Source organism: Rhinoderma darwinii, unplaced genomic scaffold (assembly GCF_050947455.1).
Source record: "Rhinoderma darwinii isolate aRhiDar2 unplaced genomic scaffold, aRhiDar2.hap1 Scaffold_938, whole genome shotgun sequence".
Lineage (NCBI taxonomy): Eukaryota > Metazoa > Chordata > Amphibia > Anura > Rhinodermatidae > Rhinoderma > Rhinoderma darwinii.
Genome location: NW_027464512.1, coordinates 1 through 24,651, shown reverse-complemented (window position 1 = coordinate 24,651; position 24,651 = coordinate 1). Strand labels below are relative to the sequence as shown.

Here is a 24,651-nt window from a genome sequence, read left to right as displayed (position 1 = left end):
TGAAAAGAAAGAGTCTTGTTTTATAATTCTGGTTATTGATGTGTCTAAAAGTGACAATTCTCCCCGTCGGGGAATCGAACCCCGGTCTCCCGCGTGACAGGCGGGGATACTCTCCACTATACTAACGAGGACCTGCTGATACCGCGGCTGTGTGAGTTGCGTGGAGCAGGCCTAGCGGCGGCGCATGTGTGGCCTGAGTGCATTGTGTAAATGGCATATATGTGGAATGGGTCTGTATGGCGTGTCCGATGCCGAGAGTGGTCTTTGTTTTGGTAACTATGCTATGCCCCCACATCCCTGTGCTCGTTATTCACTATTAATCTGACACCACTGAGACCATTCAACAACTCTAATACAGATTAGTGTGCCCCCCTATGATAGGAAAATGAATAAATATGGCAATGACATATTGTCTTCTCTTTATGTGGTAATAACTTTGGAATTCTTTTATTTATCCAAGCATTCTGAGATTGTTTTCTTGTGACACATTGTACTTTATGTAAGTGGTAAAATGTGGTCGATACAATCCGAATCGTAGAGAAAATTGTAGAGAAAATTAGCATTTTTCTAAATGTATCTGCTTGTAAGACAGATAATAATCCTGGTACTGCAATTTCGTCCTATTTAAAGAGGCTCTGTCACTTGTACTTCCCTATCTCCTAGCTAATTTGATAGGCGCTGTCACACTGATAATACTAGTGAAAATTGTGTCCCAAAACGTTTATTATTTCAAAAGTTATGAGCTTTTTTCTAAATATGTAAATGAGGATTTATAAGACAACTGGGAGGTAACAGCAGCGATTCTCCTGAGGTGGGGCTTCCTCCCAGCCTCTGACTCTGTCCTATCAGCAGGATGCTGTTTCACAGCATTAGGAGACAGTCTAGAGGGAAGGGGGATCCATTCAAACAGCCATATCTCGGGCTGTGGACGACCTAGAACCACGGTTCTGGTGGCATATGAAAGGGGAGATTCCAATCTTTCATATGACAGTAGAATCACAGTTCTAGCTGTGACAGAGCCTGAGATATAGCCAGTTGAATACAGAATTGGGAATGAAAGCTGTATACTATAAGATCACACTGTGTTGCTGGACAGGGAAGGGTGCAGAAGCTGATTGGACAGCGTCATACAGAAAACATTACACCGCCCAAAGTGAAAAGAAAGAGTCTTGTTTTATAATTCTGGTTATTGATGTGTCTAAAAGTGACAATTCTCCCCGTCGGGGAATCGAACCCCGGTCTCCCGCGTGACAGGCGGGGATACTCTCCACTATACTAACGAGGACCTGCTGATACCGCGGCTGTGTGAGTTGCGTGGAGCAGGCCTAGCGGCGGCGCATGTGTGGCCTGAGTGCATTGTGTAAATGGCATATATGTGGAATGGGTCTGTATGGCGTGTCCGATGCCGAGAGTGGTCTTTGTTTTGGTAACTATGCTATGCCCCCACATCCCTGTGCTCGTTATTCACTATTAATCTGACACCACTGAGACCATTCAACAACTCTAATACAGATTAGTGTGCCCCCCTATGATAGGAAAATGAATAAATATGGCAATGACATATTGTCTTCTCTTTATGTGGTAATAACTTTGGAATTCTTTTATTTATCCAAGCATTCTGAGATTGTTTTCTTGTGACACATTGTACTTTATGTAAGTGGTAAAATGTGGTCGATACAATCCGAATCGTAGAGAAAATTGTAGCGAAAATTAGCATTTTTCTAAATGTATCTGCTTGTAAGACAGATAATAATCCTGGTACTGCAATTTCGTCCTATTTAAAGAGGCTCTGTCACTTGTACTTCCCTATCTCCTAGCTAATTTGATAGGCGCTGTCACACTGATAATACTAGTGAAAATTGTGTCCCAAAACGTTTATTATTTCAAAAGTTATGAGCTTTTTTCTAAATATGTAAATGAGGATTTATAAGACAACTGGGAGGTAACAGCAGCGATTCTCCTGAGGTGGGGCTTCCTCCCAGCCTCTGACTCTGTCCTATCAGCAGGATGCTGTTTCACAGCATTAGGAGACAGTCTAGAGGGAAGGGGGATCCATTCAAACAGCCATATCTCGGGCTGTGGACGACCTAGAACCGCGGTTCTGGTGGCATATGAAAGGGGAGATTCCAATCTTTCATATGACAGTAGAATCACAGTTCTAGCTGTGACAGAGCCTGAGATATAGCCAGTTGAATACAGAATTGGGAATGAAAGCTGTATACTATAAGATCACACTGTGTTGCTGGACAGGGAAGGGTGCAGAAGCTGATTGGACAGCGTCATACAGAAAACATTACACCGCCCAAAGTGAAAAGAAAGAGTCTTGTTTTATAATTCTGGTTATTGATGTGTCTAAAAGTGACAATTCTCCCCGTCGGGGAATCGAACCCCGGTCTCCCGCGTGACAGGCGGGGATACTCTCCACTATACTAACGAGGACCTGCTGATACCGCGGCTGTGTGAGTTGCGTGGAGCAGGCCTAGCGGCGGCGCATGTGTGGCCTGAGTGCATTGTGTAAATGGCATATATGTGGAATGGGTCTGTATGGCGTGTCCGATGCCGAGAGTGGTCTTTGTTTTGGTAACTATGCTATGCCCCCACATCCCTGTGCTCGTTATTCACTATTAATCTGACACCACTGAGACCATTCAACAACTCTAATACAGATTAGTGTGCCCCCCTATGATAGGAAAATGAATAAATATGGCAATGACATATTGTCTTCTCTTTATGTGGTAATAACTTTGGAATTCTTTTATTTATCCAAGCATTCTGAGATTGTTTTCTTGTGACACATTGTACTTTATGTAAGTGGTAAAATGTGGTCGATACAATCCGAATCGTAGAGAAAATTGTAGAGAAAATTAGCATTTTTCTAAATGTATCTGCTTGTAAGACAGATAATAATCCTGGTACTGCAATTTCGTCCTATTTAAAGAGGCTCTGTCACTTGTACTTCCCTATCTCCTAGCTAATTTGATAGGCGCTGTCACACTGATAATACTAGTGAAAATTGTGTCCCAAAACGTTTATTATTTCAAAAGTTATGAGCTTTTTTCTAAATATGTAAATGAGGATTTATAAGACAACTGGGAGGTAACAGCAGCGATTCTCCTGAGGTGGGGCTTCCTCCCAGCCTCTGACTCTGTCCTATCAGCAGGATGCTGTTTCACAGCATTAGGAGACAGTCTAGAGGGAAGGGGGATCCATTCAAACAGCCATATCTCGGGCTGTGGACGACCTAGAACCGCGGTTCTGGTGGCATATGAAAGGGGAGATTCCAATCTTTCATATGACAGTAGAATCACAGTTCTAGCTGTGACAGAGCCTGAGATATAGCCAGTTGAATACAGAATTGGGAATGAAAGCTGTATACTATAAGATCACACTGTGTTGCTGGACAGGGAAGGGTGCAGAAGCTGATTGGACAGCGTCATACAGAAAACATTACACCGCCCAAAGTGAAAAGAAAGAGTCTTGTTTTATAATTCTGGTTATTGATGTGTCTAAAAGTGACAATTCTCCCCGTCGGGGAATCGAACCCCGGTCTCCCGCGTGACAGGCGGGGATACTCTCCACTATACTAACGAGGACCTGCTGATACCGCGGCTGTGTGAGTTGCGTGGAGCAGGCCTAGCGGCGGCGCATGTGTGGCCTGAGTGCATTGTGTAAATGGCATATATGTGGAATGGGTCTGTATGGCGTGTCCGATGCCGAGAGTGGTCTTTGTTTTGGTAACTATGCTATGCCCCCACATCCCTGTGCTCGTTATTCACTATTAATCTGACACCACTGAGACCATTCAACAACTCTAATACAGATTAGTGTGCCCCCCTATGATAGGAAAATGAATAAATATGGCAATGACATATTGTCTTCTCTTTATGTGGTAATAACTTTGGAATTCTTTTATTTATCCAAGCATTCTGAGATTGTTTTCTTGTGACACATTGTACTTTATGTAAGTGGTAAAATGTGGTCGATACAATCCGAATCGTAGAGAAAATTGTAGAGAAAATTAGCATTTTTCTAAATGTATCTGCTTGTAAGACAGATAATAATCCTGGTACTGCAATTTCGTCCTATTTAAAGAGGCTCTGTCACTTGTACTTCCCTATCTCCTAGCTAATTTGATAGGCGCTGTCACACTGATAATACTAGTGAAAATTGTGTCCCAAAACGTTTATTATTTCAAAAGTTATGAGCTTTTTTCTAAATATGTAAATGAGGATTTATAAGACAACTGGGAGGTAACAGCAGCGATTCTCCTGAGGTGGGGCTTCCTCCCAGCCTCTGACTCTGTCCTATCAGCAGGATGCTGTTTCACAGCATTAGGAGACAGTCTAGAGGGAAGGGGGATCCATTCAAACAGCCATATCTCGGGCTGTGGACGACCTAGAACCGCGGTTCTGGTGGCATATGAAAGGGGAGATTCCAATCTTTCATATGACAGTAGAATCACAGTTCTAGCTGTGACAGAGCCTGAGATATAGCCAGTTGAATACAGAATTGGGAATGAAAGCTGTATACTATAAGATCACACTGTGTTGCTGGACAGGGAAGGGTGCAGAAGCTGATTGGACAGCGTCATACAGAAAACATTACACCGCCCAAAGTGAAAAGAAAGAGTCTTGTTTTATAATTCTGGTTATTGATGTGTCTAAAAGTGACAATTCTCCCCGTCGGGGAATCGAACCCCGGTCTCCCGCGTGACAGGCGGGGATACTCTCCACTATACTAACGAGGACCTGCTGATACCACGGCTGTGTGAGTTGCGTGGAGCAGGCCTAGCGGCGGCGCATGTGTGGCCTGAGTGCATTGTGTAAATGGCATATATGTGGAATGGGTCTGTATGGCGTGTCCGATGCCGAGAGTGGTCTTTGTTTTGGTAACTATGCTATGCCCCCACATCCCTGTGCTCGTTATTCACTATTAATCTGACACCACTGAGACCATTCAACAACTCTAATACAGATTAGTGTGCCCCCCTATGATAGGAAAATGAATAAATATGGCAATGACATATTGTCTTCTCTTTATGTGGTAATAACTTTGGAATTCTTTTATTTATCCAAGCATTTTGAGATTGTTTTCTTGTGACACATTGTACTTTATGTAAGTGGTAAAATGTGGTCGATACAATCCGAATCGTAGAGAAAATTGTAGAGAAAATTAGCATTTTTCTAAATGTATCTGCTTGTAAGACAGATAATAATCCTGGTACTGCAATTTCGTCCTATTTAAAGAGGCTCTGTCACTTGTACTTCCCTATCTCCTAGCTAATTTGATAGGCGCTGTCACACTGATAATACTAGTGAAAATTGTGTCCCAAAACGTTTATTATTTCAAAAGTTATGAGCTTTTTTCTAAATATGTAAATGAGGATTTATAAGACAACTGGGAGGTAACAGCAGCGATTCTCCTGAGGTGGGGCTTCCTCCCAGCCTCTGACTCTTTCCTATCAGCAGGATGCTGTTTCACAGCATTAGGAGACAGTCTAGAGGGAAGGGGGATCCATTCAAACAGCCATATCTCGGGCTGTGGACGACCTAGAACCACGGTTCTGGTGGCATATGAAAGGGGAGATTCCAATCTTTCATATGACAGTAGAATCACAGTTCTAGCTGTGACAGAGCCTGAGATATAGCCAGTTGAATACAGAATTGGGAATGAAAGCTGTATACTATAAGATCACACTGTGTTGCTGGACAGGGAAGGGTGCAGAAGCTGATTGGACAGCGTCATACAGAAAACATTACACCGCCCAAAGTGAAAAGAAAGAGTCTTGTTTTATAATTCTGGTTATTGATGTGTCTAAAAGTGACAATTCTCCCCGCCGGGGAATCGAACCCCGGTCTCCCGCGTGACAGGCGGGGATACTCTTCACTATACTAACGAGGACCTGCTGATCCCACGGCTGTGTGAGTTGCATGGAGCAGGCCTAGCGGCGGCGCATGTGTGGCCTGAGTGCATTGTGTAAATGGCATATATGTGGAATGGGTCTGTATGGCGTGTCCGATGCCGAGAGTGGTCTTTGTTTTGGTAACTATGCTATGCCCCCACATCCCTGTGCTCGTTATTCACTATTAATCTGACACCACTGAGACCATTCAACAACTCTAATACAGATTAGTGTGCCCCCCTATGATAGGAAAATGAATAAATATGGCAATGACATATTGTCTTCTCTTTATGTGGTAATAACTTTGGAATTCTTTTATTTATCCAAGCATTCTGAGATTGTTTTCTTGTGACACATTGTACTTTATGTAAGTGGTAAAATGTGGTCGATACAATCCGAATCGTAGAGAAAATTGTAGAGAAAATTAGCATTTTTCTAAATGTATCTGCTTGTAAGACAGATAATAATCCTGGTACTGCAATTTCGTCCTATTTAAAGAGGCTCTGTCACTTGTACTTCCCTATCTCCTAGCTAATTTGATAGGCACTGTCACACTGATAATACTAGTGAAAATTGTGTCCCAAAACGTTTATTATTTCAAAAGTTATGAGCTTTTTTCTAAATATGTAAATGAGGATTTATAAGACAACTGGGAGGTAACAGCAGCGATTCTCCTGAGGTGGGGCTTCCTCCCAGCCTCTGACTCTGTCCTATCAGCAGGATGCTGTTTCACAGCATTAGGAGACAGTCTAGAGGGAAGGGGGATCCATTGTTTTATAATTCTGATTATTGATGTGTCTAAAAGTGACAATTCTCCCCGTCGGGGAATCGAACCCCGGTCTCCCGCGTGACAGGCGGGGATACTCTCCACTATACTAACGAGGACCTGCTGATACCACGGCTGTGTGAGTTGCGTGGAGCAGGCCTAGCGGCGGCGCATGTGTGGCCTGAGTGCATTGTGTAAATGGCATATATGTGGAATGGGTCTGTATGGCGTGTCCGATGCCGAGAGTGGTCTTTGTTTTGGTAACTATGCTATGCCCCCACATCCCTGTGCTCGTTATTCACTATTAATCTGACACCACTGAGACCATTCAACAACTCTAATACAGATTAGTGTGCCCCCCTATGATAGGAAAATGAATAAATATGGCAATGACATATTGTCTTCTCTTTATGTGGTAATAACTTTGGAATTCTTTTATTTATCCAAGCATTCTGAGATTGTTTTCTTGTGACACATTGTACTTTATGTAAGTGGTAAATTGTGGTCGATACAATCCGAATCGTAGAGAAAATTGTAGAGAAAATTAGCATTTTTCTAATTGTATCTGCTTGTAAGACAGATAATAATCCTGGTACTGCAATTTCGTCCTATTTAAAGAGGCTCTGTCACTTGTACTTCCCTATCTCCTAGCTAATTTGATAGGCGCTGTCACACTGATAATACTAGTGAAAATTGTGTCCCAAAACGTTTATTATTTCAAAAGTTATGAGCTTTTTTCTAAATATGTAAATGAGGATTTATAAGACAACTGGGAGGTAACAGCAGCGATTCTCCTGAGGTGGGGCTTCCTCCCAGCCTCTGACTCTTTCCTATCAGCAGGATGCTGTTTCACAGCATTAGGAGACAGTCTAGAGGGAAGGGGGATCCATTCAAACAGCCATATCTCGGGCTGTGGACGACCTAGAACCACGGTTCTGGTGGCATATGAAAGGGGAGATTCCAATCTTTCATATGACAGTAGAATCACAGTTCTAGCTGTGACAGAGCCTGAGATATAGCCAGTTGAATACAGAATTGGGAATGAAAGCTGTATACTATAAGATCACACTGTGTTGCTGGACAGGGAAGGGTGCAGAAGCTGATTGGACAGCGTCATACAGAAAACATTACACCGCCCAAAGTGAAAAGAAAGAGTCTTGTTTTATAATTCTGGTTATTGATGTGTCTAAAAGTGACAATTCTCCCCGCCGGGGAATCGAACCCCGGTCTCCCGCGTGACAGGCGGGGATACTCTTCACTATACTAACGAGGACCTGCTGATCCCACGGCTGTGTGAGTTGCATGGAGCAGGCCTAGCGGCGGCGCATGTGTGGCCTGAGTGCATTGTGTAAATGGCATATATGTGGAATGGGTCTGTATGGCGTGTCCGATGCCGAGAGTGGTCTTTGTTTTGGTAACTATGCTATGCCCCCACATCCCTGTGCTCGTTATTCACTATTAATCTGACACCACTGAGACCATTCAACAACTCTAATACAGATTAGTGTGCCCCCCTATGATAGGAAAATGAATAAATATGGCAATGACATATTGTCTTCTCTTTATGTGGTAATAACTTTGGAATTCTTTTATTTATCCAAGCATTCTGAGATTGTTTTCTTGTGACACATTGTACTTTATGTAAGTGGTAAAATGTGGTCGATACAATCCGAATCGTAGAGAAAATTGTAGAGAAAATTAGCATTTTTCTAAATGTATCTGCTTGTAAGACAGATAATAATCCTGGTACTGCAATTTCGTCCTATTTAAAGAGGCTCTGTCACTTGTACTTCCCTATCTCCTAGCTAATTTGATAGGCGCTGTCACACTGATAATACTAGTGAAAATTGTGTCCCAAAACGTTTATTATTTCAAAAGTTATGAGCTTTTTTCTAAATATGTAAATGAGGATTTATAAGACAACTGGGAGGTAACAGCAGCGATTCTCCTGAGGTGGGGCTTCCTCCCAGCCTCTGACTCTGTCCTATCAGCAGGATGCTGTTTCACAGCATTAGGAGACAGTCTAGAGGGAAGGGGGATCCATTGTTTTATAATTCTGATTATTGATGTGTCTAAAAGTGACAATTCTCCCCGTCGGGGAATCGAACCCCGGTCTCCCGCGTGACAGGCGGGTATACTCTTCACTATACTAACGAGGACCTGCTGATACCATGGCTGTGTGAGTTGCGTGGAGCAGGCCTAGCGGCGGCGCATGTGTGGCCTGAGTGCATTGTGTAAATGGCATATATGTGGAATGGGTCTGTATGGCGTGTCCGATGCCGAGAGTGGTCTTTGTTTTGGTAACTATGCTATGCCCCCACATCCCTGTGCTCGTTATTCACTATTAATCTGACACCACTGAGACCATTCAACAACTCTAATACAGATTAGTGTGCCCCCCTATGATAGGAAAATGAATAAATATGGCAATGACATATTGTCTTCTCTTTATGTGGTAATAACTTTGGAATTCTTTTATTTATCCAAGCATTCTGAGATTGTTTTCTTGTGACACATTGTACTTTATGTAAGTGGTAAATTGTGGTCGATACAATCCGAATCGTAGAGAAAATTGTAGAGAAAATTAGCATTTTTCTAATTGTATCTGCTTGTAAGACAGATAATAATCCTGGTACTGCAATTTCGTCCTATTTAAAGAGGCTCTGTCACTTGTACTTCCCTATCTCCTAGCTAATTTGATAGGCGCTGTCACACTGATAATACTAGTGAAAATTGTGTCCCAAAACGTTTATTATTTCAAAAGTTATGAGCTTTTTTCTAAATATGTAAATGAGGATTTATAAGACAACTGGGAGGTAACAGCAGCGATTCTCCTGAGGTGGGGCTTCCTCCCAGCCTCTGACTCTTTCCTATCAGCAGGATGCTGTTTCACAGCATTAGGAGACAGTCTAGAGGGAAGGGGGATCCATTCAAACAGCCATATCTCGGGCTGTGGACGACCTAGAACCACGGTTCTGGTGGCATATGAAAGGGGAGATTCCAATCTTTCATATGACAGTAGAATCACAGTTCTAGCTGTGACAGAGCCTGAGATATAGCCAGTTGAATACAGAATTGGGAATGAAAGCTGTATACTATAAGATCACACTGTGTTGCTGGACAGGGAAGGGTGCAGAAGCTGATTGGACAGCGTCATACAGAAAACATTACACCGCCCAAAGTGAAAAGAAAGAGTCTTGTTTTATAATTCTGGTTATTGATGTGTCTAAAAGTGACAATTCTCCCCGCCGGGGAATCGAACCCCGGTCTCCCGCGTGACAGGCGGGGATACTCTTCACTATACTAACGAGGACCTGCTGATCCCACGGCTGTGTGAGTTGCATGGAGCAGGCCTAGCGGCGGCGCATGTGTGGCCTGAGTGCATTGTGTAAATGGCATATATGTGGAATGGGTCTGTATGGCGTGTCCGATGCCGAGAGTGGTCTTTGTTTTGGTAACTATGCTATGCCCCCACATCCCTGTGCTCGTTATTCACTATTAATCTGACACCACTGAGACCATTCAACAACTCTAATACAGATTAGTGTGCCCCCCTATGATAGGAAAATGAATAAATATGGCAATGACATATTGTCTTCTCTTTATGTGGTAATAACTTTGGAATTCTTTTATTTATCCAAGCATTCTGAGATTGTTTTCTTGTGACACATTGTACTTTATGTAAGTGGTAAAATGTGGTCGATACAATCCGAATCGTAGAGAAAATTGTAGAGAAAATTAGCATTTTTCTAAATGTATCTGCTTGTAAGACAGATAATAATCCTGGTACTGCAATTTCGTCCTATTTAAAGAGGCTCTGTCACTTGTACTTCCCTATCTCCTAGCTAATTTGATAGGCACTGTCACACTGATAATACTAGTGAAAATTGTGTCCCAAAACGTTTATTATTTCAAAAGTTATGAGCTTTTTTCTAAATATGTAAATGAGGATTTATAAGACAACTGGGAGGTAACAGCAGCGATTCTCCTGAGGTGGGGCTTCCTCCCAGCCTCTGACTCTGTCCTATCAGCAGGATGCTGTTTCACAGCATTAGGAGACAGTCTAGAGGGAAGGGGGATCCATTGTTTTATAATTCTGATTATTGATGTGTCTAAAAGTGACAATTCTCCCCGTCGGGGAATCGAACCCCGGTCTCCCGCGTGACAGGCGGGGATACTCTCCACTATACTAACGAGGACCTGCTGATACCACGGCTGTGTGAGTTGCGTGGAGCAGGCCTAGCGGCGGCGCATGTGTGGCCTGAGTGCATTGTGTAAATGGCATATATGTGGAATGGGTCTGTATGGCGTGTCCGATGCCGAGAGTGGTCTTTGTTTTGGTAACTATGCTATGCCCCCACATCCCTGTGCTCGTTATTCACTATTAATCTGACACCACTGAGACCATTCAACAACTCTAATACAGATTAGTGTGCCCCCCTATGATAGGAAAATGAATAAATATGGCAATGACATATTGTCTTCTCTTTATGTGGTAATAACTTTGGAATTCTTTTATTTATCCAAGCATTCTGAGATTGTTTTCTTGTGACACATTGTACTTTATGTAAGTGGTAAATTGTGGTCGATACAATCCGAATCGTAGAGAAAATTGTAGAGAAAATTAGCATTTTTCTAATTGTATCTGCTTGTAAGACAGATAATAATCCTGGTACTGCAATTTCGTCCTATTTAAAGAGGCTCTGTCACTTGTACTTCCCTATCTCCTAGCTAATTTGATAGGCGCTGTCACACTGATAATACTAGTGAAAATTGTGTCCCAAAACGTTTATTATTTCAAAAGTTATGAGCTTTTTTCTAAATATGTAAATGAGGATTTATAAGACAACTGGGAGGTAACAGCAGCGATTCTCCTGAGGTGGGGCTTCCTCCCAGCCTCTGACTCTTTCCTATCAGCAGGATGCTGTTTCACAGCATTAGGAGACAGTCTAGAGGGAAGGGGGATCCATTCAAACAGCCATATCTCGGGCTGTGGACGACCTAGAACCACGGTTCTGGTGGCATATGAAAGGGGAGATTCCAATCTTTCATATGACAGTAGAATCACAGTTCTAGCTGTGACAGAGCCTGAGATATAGCCAGTTGAATACAGAATTGGGAATGAAAGCTGTATACTATAAGATCACACTGTGTTGCTGGACAGGGAAGGGTGCAGAAGCTGATTGGACAGCGTCATACAGAAAACATTACACCGCCCAAAGTGAAAAGAAAGAGTCTTGTTTTATAATTCTGGTTATTGATGTGTCTAAAAGTGACAATTCTCCCCGCCGGGGAATCGAACCCCGGTCTCCCGCGTGACAGGCGGGGATACTCTTCACTATACTAACGAGGACCTGCTGATCCCACGGCTGTGTGAGTTGCATGGAGCAGGCCTAGCGGCGGCGCATGTGTGGCCTGAGTGCATTGTGTAAATGGCATATATGTGGAATGGGTCTGTATGGCGTGTCCGATGCCGAGAGTGGTCTTTGTTTTGGTAACTATGCTATGCCCCCACATCCCTGTGCTCGTTATTCACTATTAATCTGACACCACTGAGACCATTCAACAACTCTAATACAGATTAGTGTGCCCCCCTATGATAGGAAAATGAATAAATATGGCAATGACATATTGTCTTCTCTTTATGTGGTAATAACTTTGGAATTCTTTTATTTATCCAAGCATTCTGAGATTGTTTTCTTGTGACACATTGTACTTTATGTAAGTGGTAAAATGTGGTCGATACAATCCGAATCGTAGAGAAAATTGTAGAGAAAATTAGCATTTTTCTAAATGTATCTGCTTGTAAGACAGATAATAATCCTGGTACTGCAATTTCGTCCTATTTAAAGAGGCTCTGTCACTTGTACTTCCCTATCTCCTAGCTAATTTGATAGGCGCTGTCACACTGATAATACTAGTGAAAATTGTGTCCCAAAACGTTTATTATTTCAAAAGTTATGAGCTTTTTTCTAAATATGTAAATGAGGATTTATAAGACAACTGGGAGGTAACAGCAGCGATTCTCCTGAGGTGGGGCTTCCTCCCAGCCTCTGACTCTGTCCTATCAGCAGGATGCTGTTTCACAGCATTAGGAGACAGTCTAGAGGGAAGGGGGATCCATTGTTTTATAATTCTGATTATTGATGTGTCTAAAAGTGACAATTCTCCCCGTCGGGGAATCGAACCCCGGTCTCCCGCGTGACAGGCGGGGATACTCTTCACTATACTAACGAGGACCTGCTGATACCATGGCTGTGTGAGTTGCGTGGAGCAGGCCTAGCGGCGGCGCATGTGTGGCCTGAGTGCATTGTGTAAATGGCATATATGTGGAATGGGTCTGTATGGCGTGTCCGATGCCGAGAGTGGTCTTTGTTTTGGTAACTATGCTATGCCCCCACATCCCTGTGCTCGTTATTCACTATTAATCTGACACCACTGAGACCATTCAACAACTCTAATACAGATTAGTGTGCCCCCCTATGATAGGAAAATGAATAAATATGGCAATGACATATTGTCTTCTCTTTATGTGGTAATAACTTTGGAATTCTTTTATTTATCCAAGCATTCTGAGATTGTTTTCTTGTGACACATTGTACTTTATGTAAGTGGTAAATTGTGGTCGATACAATCCGAATCGTAGAGAAAATTGTAGAGAAAATTAGCATTTTTCTAATTGTATCTGCTTGTAAGACAGATAATAATCCTGGTACTGCAATTTCGTCCTATTTAAAGAGGCTCTGTCACTTGTACTTCCCTATCTCCTAGCTAATTTGATAGGCGCTGTCACACTGATAATACTAGTGAAAATTGTGTCCCAAAACGTTTATTATTTCAAAAGTTATGAGCTTTTTTCTAAATATGTAAATGAGGATTTATAAGACAACTGGGAGGTAACAGCAGCGATTCTCCTGAGGTGGTGCTTCCTCCCAGCCTCTGACTCTGTCCTATCAGCAGGATGCTGTTTCACAGCATTAGGAGACAGTCTAGAGGGAAGGGGGATCCATTCAAACAGCCATATCTCGGGCTGTGGACGACCTAGAACCGCGGTTCTGGTGGCATATGAAAGGGGAGATTCCAATCTTTCATATGACAGTAGAATCACAGTTCTAGCTGTGACAGAGCCTGAGATATAGCCAGTTGAATACAGAATTGGGAATGAAAGCTGTATACTATAAGATCACACTGTGTTGCTGGACAGGGAAGGGTGCAGAAGCTGATTGGACAGCGTCATACAGAAAACATTACACCGCCCAAAGTGAAAAGAAAGAGTCTTGTTTTATAATTCTGGTTATTGATGTGTCTAAAAGTGACTATTCTCCCCGTCGGGGAATCGAACCCCGGTCTCCCGCGTGACAGGCGGGGATACTCTCCACTATACTAACGAGGACCTGCTGATACCACGGCTGTGTGAGTTGCGTGGAGCAGGCATAGCGGCGGCGCATGTGTGGCCTAAGTGCATTGTGTAAATGGCATATATGTGGAATGGGTCTGTATGGCGTGTCCGATGCCGAGAGTGGTCTTTGTTTTGGTAACTATGCTATGCCCCCACATCCCTGTGCTCGTTATTCACTATTAATCTAACACCACTGAGACCATTCAACAACTCTAATACAGATTAGTGTGCCCCCCTATGATAGGAAAATGAATAAATATGGCAATGACATATTGTCTTCTCTTTATGTGGTAATAACTTTGGAATTCTTTTATTTATCCAAGCATTCTGAGATTGTTTTCTTGTGACACATTGTACTTTATGTAAGTGGTAAAATGTGGTCGATACAATCCGAATCGTAGAGAAAATTGTAGAGAAAATTAGCATTTTTCTAAATGTATCTGCTTGTAAGACAGATAATAATCCTGGTACTGCAATTTCGTCCTATTTAAAGAGGCTCTGTCACTTGTACTTCCCTATCTCCTAGCTAATTTGATAGGCGCTGTCACACTGATAATACTAGTGAAAATTGTGTCCCAAAACGTTTATTATTTCAAAAGTTATGAGCTTTTTTCTAAATATGTAAATGAGGATTTATAAGACAACTGGGAGGTAACAGCAGCGATTCTCCTGAGGTGGGGCTTCCTCCCAGCCTCTGACTCTGTCCTATCAGCAGGATGCTGTTTCACAGCATTAGGAGACAGTCTAGAGGGAAGGGGGATCCATTGTTTTATAATTCTGATTATTGATGTGTCTAAAAGTGACAATTCTCCCCGTCGGGGAATCGAACCCCGGTCTCCCGCGTGACAGGCGGGGATACTCTCCACTATACTAACGAGGACCTGCTGATACCATGGCTGTGTGAGTTGCGTGGAGCAGGCCTAGCGGCGGCGCATGTGTGGCCTAAGTGCATTGTGTAAATGGCATATATGTGGAATGGGTCTGTATGGCGTGTCCGATGCCGAGAGTGGTCTTTGTTTTGGTAACTATGCTATGCCCCCACATCCCTGTGCTCGTTATTCACTATTAATCTGACACCACTGAGACCATTCAACAACTCTAATACAGATTAGTGTGCCCCCCTATGATAGGAAAATGAATAAATATGGCAATGACATATTGTCTTCTCTTTATGTGGTAATAACTTTGGAATTCTTTTATTTATCCAAGCATTCTGAGATTGTTTTCTTGTGACACATTGTACTTTATGTAAGTGGTAAATTGTGGTCGATACAATCCGAATCGTAGAGAAAATTGTAGAGAAAATTAGCATTTTTCTAATTGTATCTGCTTGTAAGACAGATAATAATCCTGGTACTGCAATTTCGTCCTATTTAAAGAGGCTCTGTCACTTGTACTTCCCTATCTCCTAGCTAATTTGATAGGCGCTGTCACACTGATAATACTAGTGAAAATTGTGTCCCAAAACGTTTATTATTTCAAAAGTTATGAGCTTTTTTCTAAATATGTAAATGAGGATTTATAAGACAACTGGGAGGTAACAGCAGCGATTCTCCTGAGGTGGTGCTTCCTCCCAGCCTCTGACTCTGTCCTATCAGCAGGATGCTGTTTCACAGCATTAGGAGACAGTCTAGAGGGAAGGGGGATCCATTCAAACAGCCATATCTCGGGCTGTGGACGACCCAGAACCGCGGTTCTGGTGGCATATGAAAGGGGAGATTCCAATCTTTCATATGACAGTAGAATCACAGTTCTAGCTGTGACAGAGCCTGAGATATAGCCAGTTGAATACAGAATTGGGAATGAAAGCTGTATACTATAAGATCACACTGTGTTGCTGGACAGGGAAGGGTGCAGAAGCTGATTGGACAGCGTCATACAGAAAACATTACACCGCCCAAAGTGAAAAGAAAGAGTCTTGTTTTATAATTCTGGTTATTGATGTGTCTAAAAGTGACAATTCTCCCCGTCGGGGAATCGAACCCCGGTCTCCCGCGTGACAGGTGGGGATACTCTCCACTATACTAACGAGGACCTGCTGATACCACGGCTGTGTGAGTTGCGTGGAGCAGGCCTAGCGGCGGCGCATGTGTGGCCTGAGTGCATTGTGTAAATGGCATATATGTGGAATGGGTCTGTATGGCGTGTCCGATGCCGAGAGTGGTCTTTGTTTTGGTAACTATGCTATGCCCCCACATCCCTGTGCTCGTTATTCACTATTAATCTGACACCACTGAGACCATTCAACAACTCTAATACAGATTAGTGTGCCCCCCTATGATAGGAAAATGAATAAATATGGCAATGACATATTGTCTTCTCTTTATGTGGTAATAACTTTGGAATTCTTTTATTTAGCCAAGCATTCTGAGATTGTTTTCTTGTGACACATTGTACTTTATGTAAGTGGTAAAATGTGGTCGATACAATCCGAATCGTAGCGAAAATTGTAGAGAAAATTAGCATTTTTCTAAATGTATCTGCTTGTAAGACAGATAATAATCCTGGTACTGCAATTTCGTCCTATTTAAAGAGGCTCTGTCACTTGTACTTCCCTATCTCCTAGCTAATTTGATAGGCGCTGTCACACTGATAATACTAGTGAAAATTGTGTCCCAAAACGTTTATTATTTCAAAAGTTATGAGCTTTTTTCTAAATATGTAAATGAGGATTTATAAGACAACTGGGAGGTAACAGCAGCGATTCTCCTGAGGTGGTGCTTCCTCCCAGCCTCTGACTCTGTCCTATCAGCAGGATGCTGTTTCACAGCATTAGGAGACAGTCTAGAGGGAAGGGGGATCCATTCAAACAGCCATATCTCGGGCTGTGGACGACCTAGAACCGCGGTTCTGGTGGCATATGAAAGGGGAGATTCCAATCTTTCATATGACAGTAGAATCACAGTTCTAGCTGTGACAGAGCCTGAGATATAGCCAGTTGAATACAGAATTGGGAATGAAAGCTGTATACTATAAGATCACACTGTGTTGCTGGACAGGGAAGGGTGCAGAAGCTGATTGGACAGCGTCATACAGAAAACATTACACCGCCCAAAGTGAAAAGAAAGAGTCTTGTTTTATAATTCTGGTTATTGATGTGTCTAAAAGTGACAATTCTCCCCGTCGGGGAATCGAACCCCGGTCTCCCGCGTGACAGGCGGGGATACTCTCCACTATACTAACGAGGACCTGCTGATACCACAGCTGTGTGAGTTGCGTGGAGCAGGCCTAGCGGCGGCGCATGTGTGGCCTGAGTGCATTGTGTAAATGGCATATATGTGGAATGGGTCTGTATGGCGTGTCCGATGCCGAGAGTGGTCTTTGTTTTGGTAACTATGCTATGCCCCCACATCCCTGTGCTCGTTATTCACTATTAATCTGACACCACTGAGACCATTCAACAACTCTAATACAGATTAGTGTGCCCCCCTATGATAGGAAAATGAATAAATATGGCAATGACATATTGTCTTCTCTTTATGTGGTAATAACTTTGGAATTCTTTTATTTATCCAAGCATTCTGAGATTGTTTTCTTGTGACACATTGTACTTTATGTAAGTGGTAAAATGTGGTCGATACAATCCGAATCGTAGAGAAAATTGTAGAGAAAATTAGCATTTTTCTAAATGTATCTGCTTGTAAGACAGATAATAATCCTGGTACTGCAATTTCGTCCTATTTAAAGAGGCTCTGTCACTTGTACTTCCCTATCTCCTAGCTAATTTGATAGGCGCTGTCACACTGATAATACTAGTGAAAATTGTGTCCCAAAACGTTTATTATTTCAAAAGTTATGAGCTTTTTTCTAAATATGTAAATGAGGATTTATAAGACAACTGGGAGGTAACAGCAGCGATTCTCCTGAGGTGGTGCTTCCTCCCAGCCTCTGACTCTGTCCTATCAGCAGGATGCTGTTTCACAGCATTAGGAGACAGTCTAGAGGGAAGGGGGATCCATTCAAACAGCCATATCTCGGGCTGTGGACGACCTAGAACCGCGGTTCTGGTGGCATATGAAAGGGGAGATTCCAATCTTTCATATGACAGTAGAATCACAGTTCTAGCTGTGACAGAGCCTGAGATATAGCCAGTTGAATACAGAATTGGGAATGAAAGCTGTATACTATAAGATCACACTGTGTTGCTGGACAGGAAGGGTGCAGAAGCTGATTGGACAGCGTCATACAGAAAACATTACACCGCCCAAAGTGAAAAGAAAGAGTCTTGTTTTATAATTCTGGTTATTGATGTGTCTAAAAGTGACAATTCTCCCCGTCGGGGAATCGAACCCCGGTCTCCCGCGTGACAGGCGGGGATACTCTCCACTATACTAACGAGGACCTGCTGATACCACGGCTGTGTGAGTTGCGTGGAGCAGGCCTAGCGGCGGCGCATGTGTGGCCTGAGTGCATTGTGTAAATGGCATATATGTGGAATGGGTCTGTATGGCGTGTCCGATGCCGAGAGTGGTCTTTGTTTTGGTAACTATGCTATGCCCCCACATCCCTGTGCTCGTTATTCACTATTAATCTGACACCACTGAGACCATTCAACAACTCTAATACAGATTAGTGTGCCCCCCTATGATAGGAAAATGAATAAATATGGCAATGACATATTGTCTTCTCTTTATGTGGTAATAACTTTGGAATTCTTTTATTTATCCAAGCATTCTGAGATTGTTTTCTTGTGACACATTGTACTTTATGTAAGTGGTAAAATGTGGTCGATACAATACGAATCGTAGAGAAAATTGTAGAGAAAATTAGCATTTTTCTAAATGTATCTGCTTGTAAGACAGATAATAATCCTGGTACTGCAATTTCGTCCTATTTAAAGAGGCTCTGTCACTTGTACTTCCCTATCTCCTAGCTAATTTGATAGGCGCTGTCACACTGATAATACTAGTGAAAATTGTGTCCCAAAACGTTTATTATTTCAAAAGTTATGAGCTTTTTTCTAAATATGTAAATGAGGATTTATAAGACAACTGGGAGGTAACAGCAGCGATTCTCCTGAGGTGGTGCTTCCTCCCAGCCTCTGACTCTGTCCTATCAGCAGGATGCTGTTTCACAGCATTAGGAGACAGTCTAGAGGGAAGGGGGATCCATTCAAACAGCCATATCTCGGGCTGTGGACGACCTAGAACCGCGGTTCTGGTGGCATATGAAAGGGGAGATTCCAATCTTTCATATGACAGTAGAATCACAGTTCTAGCTGTGACAGAGCCTGAGATATAGCCAGTTGAATACAGAATTGGGAATGAAAGCTGTATACTATAAGATCACACTGTGTTGCTGGACAGGGAAGGGTGCAGAAGCTGATTGGACAGCGTCATACAGAAAACATTACACCGCCCAAAGTGAAAAGAAAGAGTCTTGTTTTATAATTCTGGTTATTGATGTGTCTAAAAGTGACAATTCTCCCCGTCGGGGAATCGAACCCCGGTCTCCCGCGTGACAGGCGGGGATACTCTCCACTATACTAACGAGGACCTGCTGATACCACGGCTGTGTGAGTTGCGTGGAGCAGGCCTAGCGGCGGCGCATGTGTGGCCTGAGTGCATTGTGTAAATGGCATATATGTGGAATGGGTCTGTATGGCGTGTCCGATGCCGAGAGTGGTCTTTGTTTTGGTAACTATGCTATGCCCCCACATCCCTGTGCTCGTTATTCACTATTAATCTGACACCACTGAGACCATTCAACAACTCTAATACAGATTAGTGTGCCCCCCTATGATAGGAAAATGAATAAATATGGCAATGACATATTGTCTTCTCTTTATGTGGTAATAACTTTGGAATTCTTTTATTTATCCAAGCATTCTGAGATTGTTTTCTTGTGACACATTGTACTTTATGTAAGTGGTAAAATGTGGTCGATACAATACGAATCGTAGAGAAAATTGTAGAGAAAATTAGCATTTTTCTAAATGTATCTGCTTGTAAGACAGATAATAATCCTGGTACTGCAATTTCGTCCTATTTAAAGAGGCTCTGTCACTTGTACTTCCCTATCTCCTAGCTAATTTGATAGGCGCTGTCACACTGATAATACTAGTGAAAATTGTGTCCCAAAACGTTTATTATTTCAAAAGTTATGAGCTTTTTTCTAAATATGTAAATGAGGATTTATAAGACAACTGGGAGGTAACAGCAGCGATTCTCCTGAGGTGGTGCTTCCTCCCAGCCTCTGACTCTGTCCTATCAGCAGGATGCTGTTTCACAGCATTAGGAGACAGTCTAGAGGGAAGGGGGATCCATTCAAACAGCCATATCTCGGGCTGTGGACGACCTAGAACCGCGGTTCTGGTGGCATATGAAAGGGGAGATTCCAATCTTTCATATGACAGTAGAATCACAGTTCTAGCTGTGACAGAGCCTGAGATATAGCCAGTTGAATACAGAATTGGGAATGAAAGCTGTATACTATAAGATCACACTGTGTTGCTGGACAGGGAAGGGTGCAGAAGCTGATTGGACAGCGTCATACAGAAAACATTACACCGCCCAAAGTGAAAAGAAAGAGTCTTGTTTTATAATTCTGGTTATTGATGTGTCTAAAAGCGACAATTCTCCCCGTCGGGGAATCGAACCCCGGTCTCCCGCGTGACAGGCGGGGATACTCTCCACTATACTAACGAGGACCTGCTGATACCACGGCTGTGTGAGTTGCGTGGAGCAGGCCTAGCGGCGGCGCATGTGTGGCCTGAGTGCATTGTGTAAATGGCATATATGTGGAATGGGTCTGTATGGCGTGTCCGATGCCGAGAGTGGTCTTTGTTTTGGTAACTATGCTATGCCCCCACATCCCTGTGCTCGTTATTCACTATTAATCTGACACCACTGAGACCATTCAACAACTCTAATACAGATTAGTGTGCCCCCCTATGATAGGAAAATGAATAAATATGGCAATGACATATTGTCTTCTCTTTATGTGGTAATAACTTTGGAATTCTTTTATTTATCCAAGCATTCTGAGATTGTTTTCTTGTGACACATTGTACTTTATGTAAGTGGTAAAATGTGGTCGATACAATACGAATCGTAGAGAAAATTGTAGAGAAAATTAGCATTTTTCTAAATGTATCTGCTTGTAAGACAGATAATAATCCTGGTACTGCAATTTCGTCCTATTTAAAGAGGCTCTGTCACTTGTACTTCCCTATCTCCTAGCTAATTTGATAGGCGCTGTCACACTGATAATACTAGTGAAAATTGTGTCCCAAAACGTTTATTATTTCAAAAGTTATGAGCTTTTTTCTAAATATGTAAATGAGGATTTATAAGACAACTGGGAGGTAACAGCAGCGATTCTCCTGAGGTGGTGCTTCCTCCCAGCCTCTGACTCTGTCCTATCAGCAGGATGCTGTTTCACAGCATTAGGAGACAGTCTAGAGGGAAGGGGGATCCATTCAAACAGCCATATCTCGGGCTGTGGACGACCTAGAACCGCGGTTCTGGTGGCATATGAAAGGGGAGATTCCAATCTTTCATATGACAGTAGAATCACAGTTCTAGCTGTGACAGAGCCTGAGATATAGCCAGTTGAATACAGAATTGGGAATGAAAGCTGTATACTATAAGATCACACTGTGTTGCTGGACAGGGAAGGGTGCAGAAGCTGATTGGACAGCGTCATACAGAAAACATTACACCGCCCAAAGTGAAAAGAAAGAGTCTTGTTTTATAATTCTGGTTATTGATGTGTCTAAAAGCGACAATTCTCCCCGTCGGGGAATCGAACCCCGGTCTCCCGCGTGACAGGCGGGGATAGTCTCCACTATACTAACGAGGACCTGCTGATACCACGGCTGTGTGAGTTGCGTGGAGCAGGCCTAGCGGCGGCGCATGTGTGGCCTGAGTGCATTGTGTAAATGGCATATATGTGGAATGGGTCTGTATGGCGTGTCCGATGCCGAGAGTGGTCTTTGTTTTGGTAACTATGCTATGCCCCCACATCCCTGTGCTCGTTATTCACTATTAATCTGACACCACTGAGACCATTCAACAACTCTAATACAGATTAGTGTGCCCCCCTATGATAGGAAAATGAATAAATATGGCAATGACATATTGTCTTCTCTTTATGTGGTAATAACTTTGGAATTCTTTTATTTATCCAAGCATTCTGAGATTGTTTTCTTGTGACACATTGTACTTTATGTAAGTGGTAAAATGTGGTCGATACAATCCGAATCGTAGAGAAAATTGTAGAGAAAATTAGCATTTTTCTAAATGTATCTGCTTGTAAGACAGATAATAATCCTGGTACTGCAATTTCGTCCTATTTAAAGAGGCTCTGTCACTTGTACTTCCCTATCTCCTAGCTAATTTGATAGGCGCTGTCACACTGATAATACTAGTGAAAATTGTGTCCCAAAACAATTATTATTTCAAAAGTTATGAGCTTTTTTCTAAATATGTAAATGAGGATTTATAAGACAACTGGGAGGTAACAGCAGCGATTCTCCTGAGGTGGTGCTTCCTCCCAGCCTCTGACTCTGTCCTATCAGCAGGATGCTGTTTCACAGCATTAGGAGACAGTCTAGAGGGAAGGGGGATCCATTCAAACAGCCATATCTCGGGCTGTGGACGACCTAGAACCGCGGTTCTGGTGGCATATGAAAGGGGAGATTCCAATCTTTCATATGACAGTAGAATCACAGTTCTAGCTGTGACAGAGCCTGAGATATAGCCAGTTGAATACAGAATTGGGAATGAAAGCTGTATACTATAAGATCACACTGTGTTGCTGGACAGGGAAGGGTGCAGAAGCTGATTGGACAGCGTCATACAGAAAACATTACACCGCCCAAAGTGAAAAGAAAGAGTCTTGTTTTATAATTCTGGTTATTGATGTGTCTAAAAGCGACAATTCTCCCCGTCGGGGAATCGAACCCCGGTCTCCCGCGTGACAGGCGGGGATACTCTCCACTATACTAACGAGGACCTGCTGATACCACGGCTGTGTGAGTTGCGTGGAGCAGGCCTAGCGGCGGCGCATGTGTGGCCTGAGTGCATTGTGTAAATGGCATATATGTGGAATGGGTCTGTATGGCGTGTCCGATGCCGAGAGTGGTCTTTGTTTTGGTAACTATGCTATGCCCCCACATCCCTGTGCTCGTTATTCACTATTAATCTGACACCACTGAGACCATTCAACAACTCTAATACAGATTAGTGTGCCCCCCTATGATAGGAAAATGAATAAATATGGCAATGACATATTGTCTTCTCTTTATGTGGTAATAACTTTGGAATTCTTTTATTTATCCAAGCATTCTGAGATTGTTTTCTTGTGACACATTGTACTTTATGTAAGTGGTAAAATGTGGTCGATACAATCCGAATCGTAGAGAAAATTGTAGAGAAAATTAGCATTTTTCTAAATGTATCTGCTTGTAAGACAGATAATAATCCTGGTACTGCAATTTCGTCCTATTTAAAGAGGCTCTGTCACTTGTACTTCCCTATCTCCTAGCTAATTTGATAGGCGCTGTCACACTGATAATACTAGTGAAAATTGTGTCCCAAAACGTTTATTATTTCAAAAGTTATGAGCTTTTTTCTAAATATGTAAATGAGGATTTATAAGACAACTGGGAGGTAACAGCAGCGATTCTCCTGAGGTGGTGCTTCCTCCCAGCCTCTGACTCTGTCCTATCAGCAGGATGCTGTTTCACAGCATTAGGAGACAGTCTAGAGGGAAGGGGGATCCATTCAAACAGCCATATCTCGGGCTGTGGACGACCTAGAACCGCGGTTCTGGTGGCATATGAAAGGGGAGATTCCAATCTTTCATATGACAGTAGAATCACAGTTCTAGCTGTGACAGAGCCTGAGATATAGCCAGTTGAATACAGAATTGGGAATGAAAGCTGTATACTATAAGATCACACTGTGTTGCTGGACAGGGAAGGGTGCAGAAGCTGATTGGACAGCGTCATACAGAAAACATTACACCGCCCAAAGTGAAAAGAAAGAGTCTTGTTTTATAATTCTGGTTATTGATGTGTCTAAAAGCGACAATTCTCCCCGTCGGGGAATCGAACCCCGTCTCCCGCGTGACAGGCGGGGATACTCTCCACTATACTAACGAGGACCTGCTGATACCACGGCTGTGTGAGTTGCGTGGAGCAGGCCTAGCGGCGGCGCATGTGTGGCCTGAGTGCATTGTGTAAATGGCATATATGTGGAATGGGTCTGTATGGCGTGTCCGATGCCGAGAGTGGTCTTTGTTTTGGTAACTATGCTATGCCCCCACATCCCTGTGCTCGTTATTCACTATTAATCTGACACCACTGAGACCATTCAACAACTCTAATACAGATTAGTGTGCCCCCCTATGATAGGAAAATGAATAAATATGGCAATGACATATTGTCTTCTCTTTATGTGGTAATAACTTTGGAATTCTTTTATTTATCCAAGCATTCTGAGATTGTTTTCTTGTGACACATTGTACTTTATGTAAGTGGTAAAATGTGGTCGATACAATACGAATCGTAGAGAAAATTGTAGAGAAAATTAGCATTTTTCTAAATGTATCTGCTTGTAAGACAGATAATAATCCTGG

At 42.7% G+C, this 24,651-nt stretch overlaps 17 non-coding genes across 17 annotated transcripts; all 17 read right to left on the bottom strand.

The window, feature by feature from the left end:
* Window positions 1-59: 59 nt before the first annotated feature.
* On the bottom strand, window positions 60-131 carry TRNAD-GUC (transfer RNA aspartic acid (anticodon GUC)). Its single transcript has one exon. It is a non-coding gene; the product is annotated as a tRNA-Asp (tRNA).
* A 1,082-nt stretch (window positions 132-1,213) lies between these two features.
* On the bottom strand, window positions 1,214-1,285 carry TRNAD-GUC (transfer RNA aspartic acid (anticodon GUC)). Its single transcript has one exon. It is a non-coding gene; the product is annotated as a tRNA-Asp (tRNA).
* A 1,082-nt stretch (window positions 1,286-2,367) lies between these two features.
* TRNAD-GUC (transfer RNA aspartic acid (anticodon GUC)) lies at window positions 2,368-2,439 on the bottom strand. The gene has a single exon. It is a non-coding gene; the product is annotated as a tRNA-Asp (tRNA).
* Window positions 2,440-3,521: 1,082 nt separating this feature from the next.
* On the bottom strand, window positions 3,522-3,593 carry TRNAD-GUC (transfer RNA aspartic acid (anticodon GUC)). The gene has a single exon. It is a non-coding gene; the product is annotated as a tRNA-Asp (tRNA).
* A 1,082-nt stretch (window positions 3,594-4,675) lies between these two features.
* TRNAD-GUC (transfer RNA aspartic acid (anticodon GUC)) lies at window positions 4,676-4,747 on the bottom strand. Its single transcript has one exon. It is a non-coding gene; the product is annotated as a tRNA-Asp (tRNA).
* A 1,968-nt stretch (window positions 4,748-6,715) lies between these two features.
* Window positions 6,716-6,787, bottom strand: TRNAD-GUC (transfer RNA aspartic acid (anticodon GUC)). The gene has a single exon. It is a non-coding gene; the product is annotated as a tRNA-Asp (tRNA).
* Window positions 6,788-8,755: 1,968 nt separating this feature from the next.
* On the bottom strand, window positions 8,756-8,827 carry TRNAD-GUC (transfer RNA aspartic acid (anticodon GUC)). The gene has a single exon. It is a non-coding gene; the product is annotated as a tRNA-Asp (tRNA).
* A 1,968-nt stretch (window positions 8,828-10,795) lies between these two features.
* Window positions 10,796-10,867, bottom strand: TRNAD-GUC (transfer RNA aspartic acid (anticodon GUC)). The gene has a single exon. It is a non-coding gene; the product is annotated as a tRNA-Asp (tRNA).
* Window positions 10,868-12,835: 1,968 nt separating this feature from the next.
* TRNAD-GUC (transfer RNA aspartic acid (anticodon GUC)) lies at window positions 12,836-12,907 on the bottom strand. Its single transcript has one exon. It is a non-coding gene; the product is annotated as a tRNA-Asp (tRNA).
* A 1,082-nt stretch (window positions 12,908-13,989) lies between these two features.
* On the bottom strand, window positions 13,990-14,061 carry TRNAD-GUC (transfer RNA aspartic acid (anticodon GUC)). Its single transcript has one exon. It is a non-coding gene; the product is annotated as a tRNA-Asp (tRNA).
* Window positions 14,062-14,875: 814 nt separating this feature from the next.
* On the bottom strand, window positions 14,876-14,947 carry TRNAD-GUC (transfer RNA aspartic acid (anticodon GUC)). The gene has a single exon. It is a non-coding gene; the product is annotated as a tRNA-Asp (tRNA).
* Window positions 14,948-16,029: 1,082 nt separating this feature from the next.
* TRNAD-GUC (transfer RNA aspartic acid (anticodon GUC)) lies at window positions 16,030-16,101 on the bottom strand. Its single transcript has one exon. It is a non-coding gene; the product is annotated as a tRNA-Asp (tRNA).
* A 1,082-nt stretch (window positions 16,102-17,183) lies between these two features.
* Window positions 17,184-17,255, bottom strand: TRNAD-GUC (transfer RNA aspartic acid (anticodon GUC)). The gene has a single exon. It is a non-coding gene; the product is annotated as a tRNA-Asp (tRNA).
* Window positions 17,256-18,336: 1,081 nt separating this feature from the next.
* TRNAD-GUC (transfer RNA aspartic acid (anticodon GUC)) lies at window positions 18,337-18,408 on the bottom strand. Its single transcript has one exon. It is a non-coding gene; the product is annotated as a tRNA-Asp (tRNA).
* Window positions 18,409-19,490: 1,082 nt separating this feature from the next.
* TRNAD-GUC (transfer RNA aspartic acid (anticodon GUC)) lies at window positions 19,491-19,562 on the bottom strand. The gene has a single exon. It is a non-coding gene; the product is annotated as a tRNA-Asp (tRNA).
* A 1,082-nt stretch (window positions 19,563-20,644) lies between these two features.
* On the bottom strand, window positions 20,645-20,716 carry TRNAD-GUC (transfer RNA aspartic acid (anticodon GUC)). The gene has a single exon. It is a non-coding gene; the product is annotated as a tRNA-Asp (tRNA).
* A 2,236-nt stretch (window positions 20,717-22,952) lies between these two features.
* TRNAD-GUC (transfer RNA aspartic acid (anticodon GUC)) lies at window positions 22,953-23,024 on the bottom strand. Its single transcript has one exon. It is a non-coding gene; the product is annotated as a tRNA-Asp (tRNA).
* Between the last annotated feature and the right edge of the window lie 1,627 nt (window positions 23,025-24,651).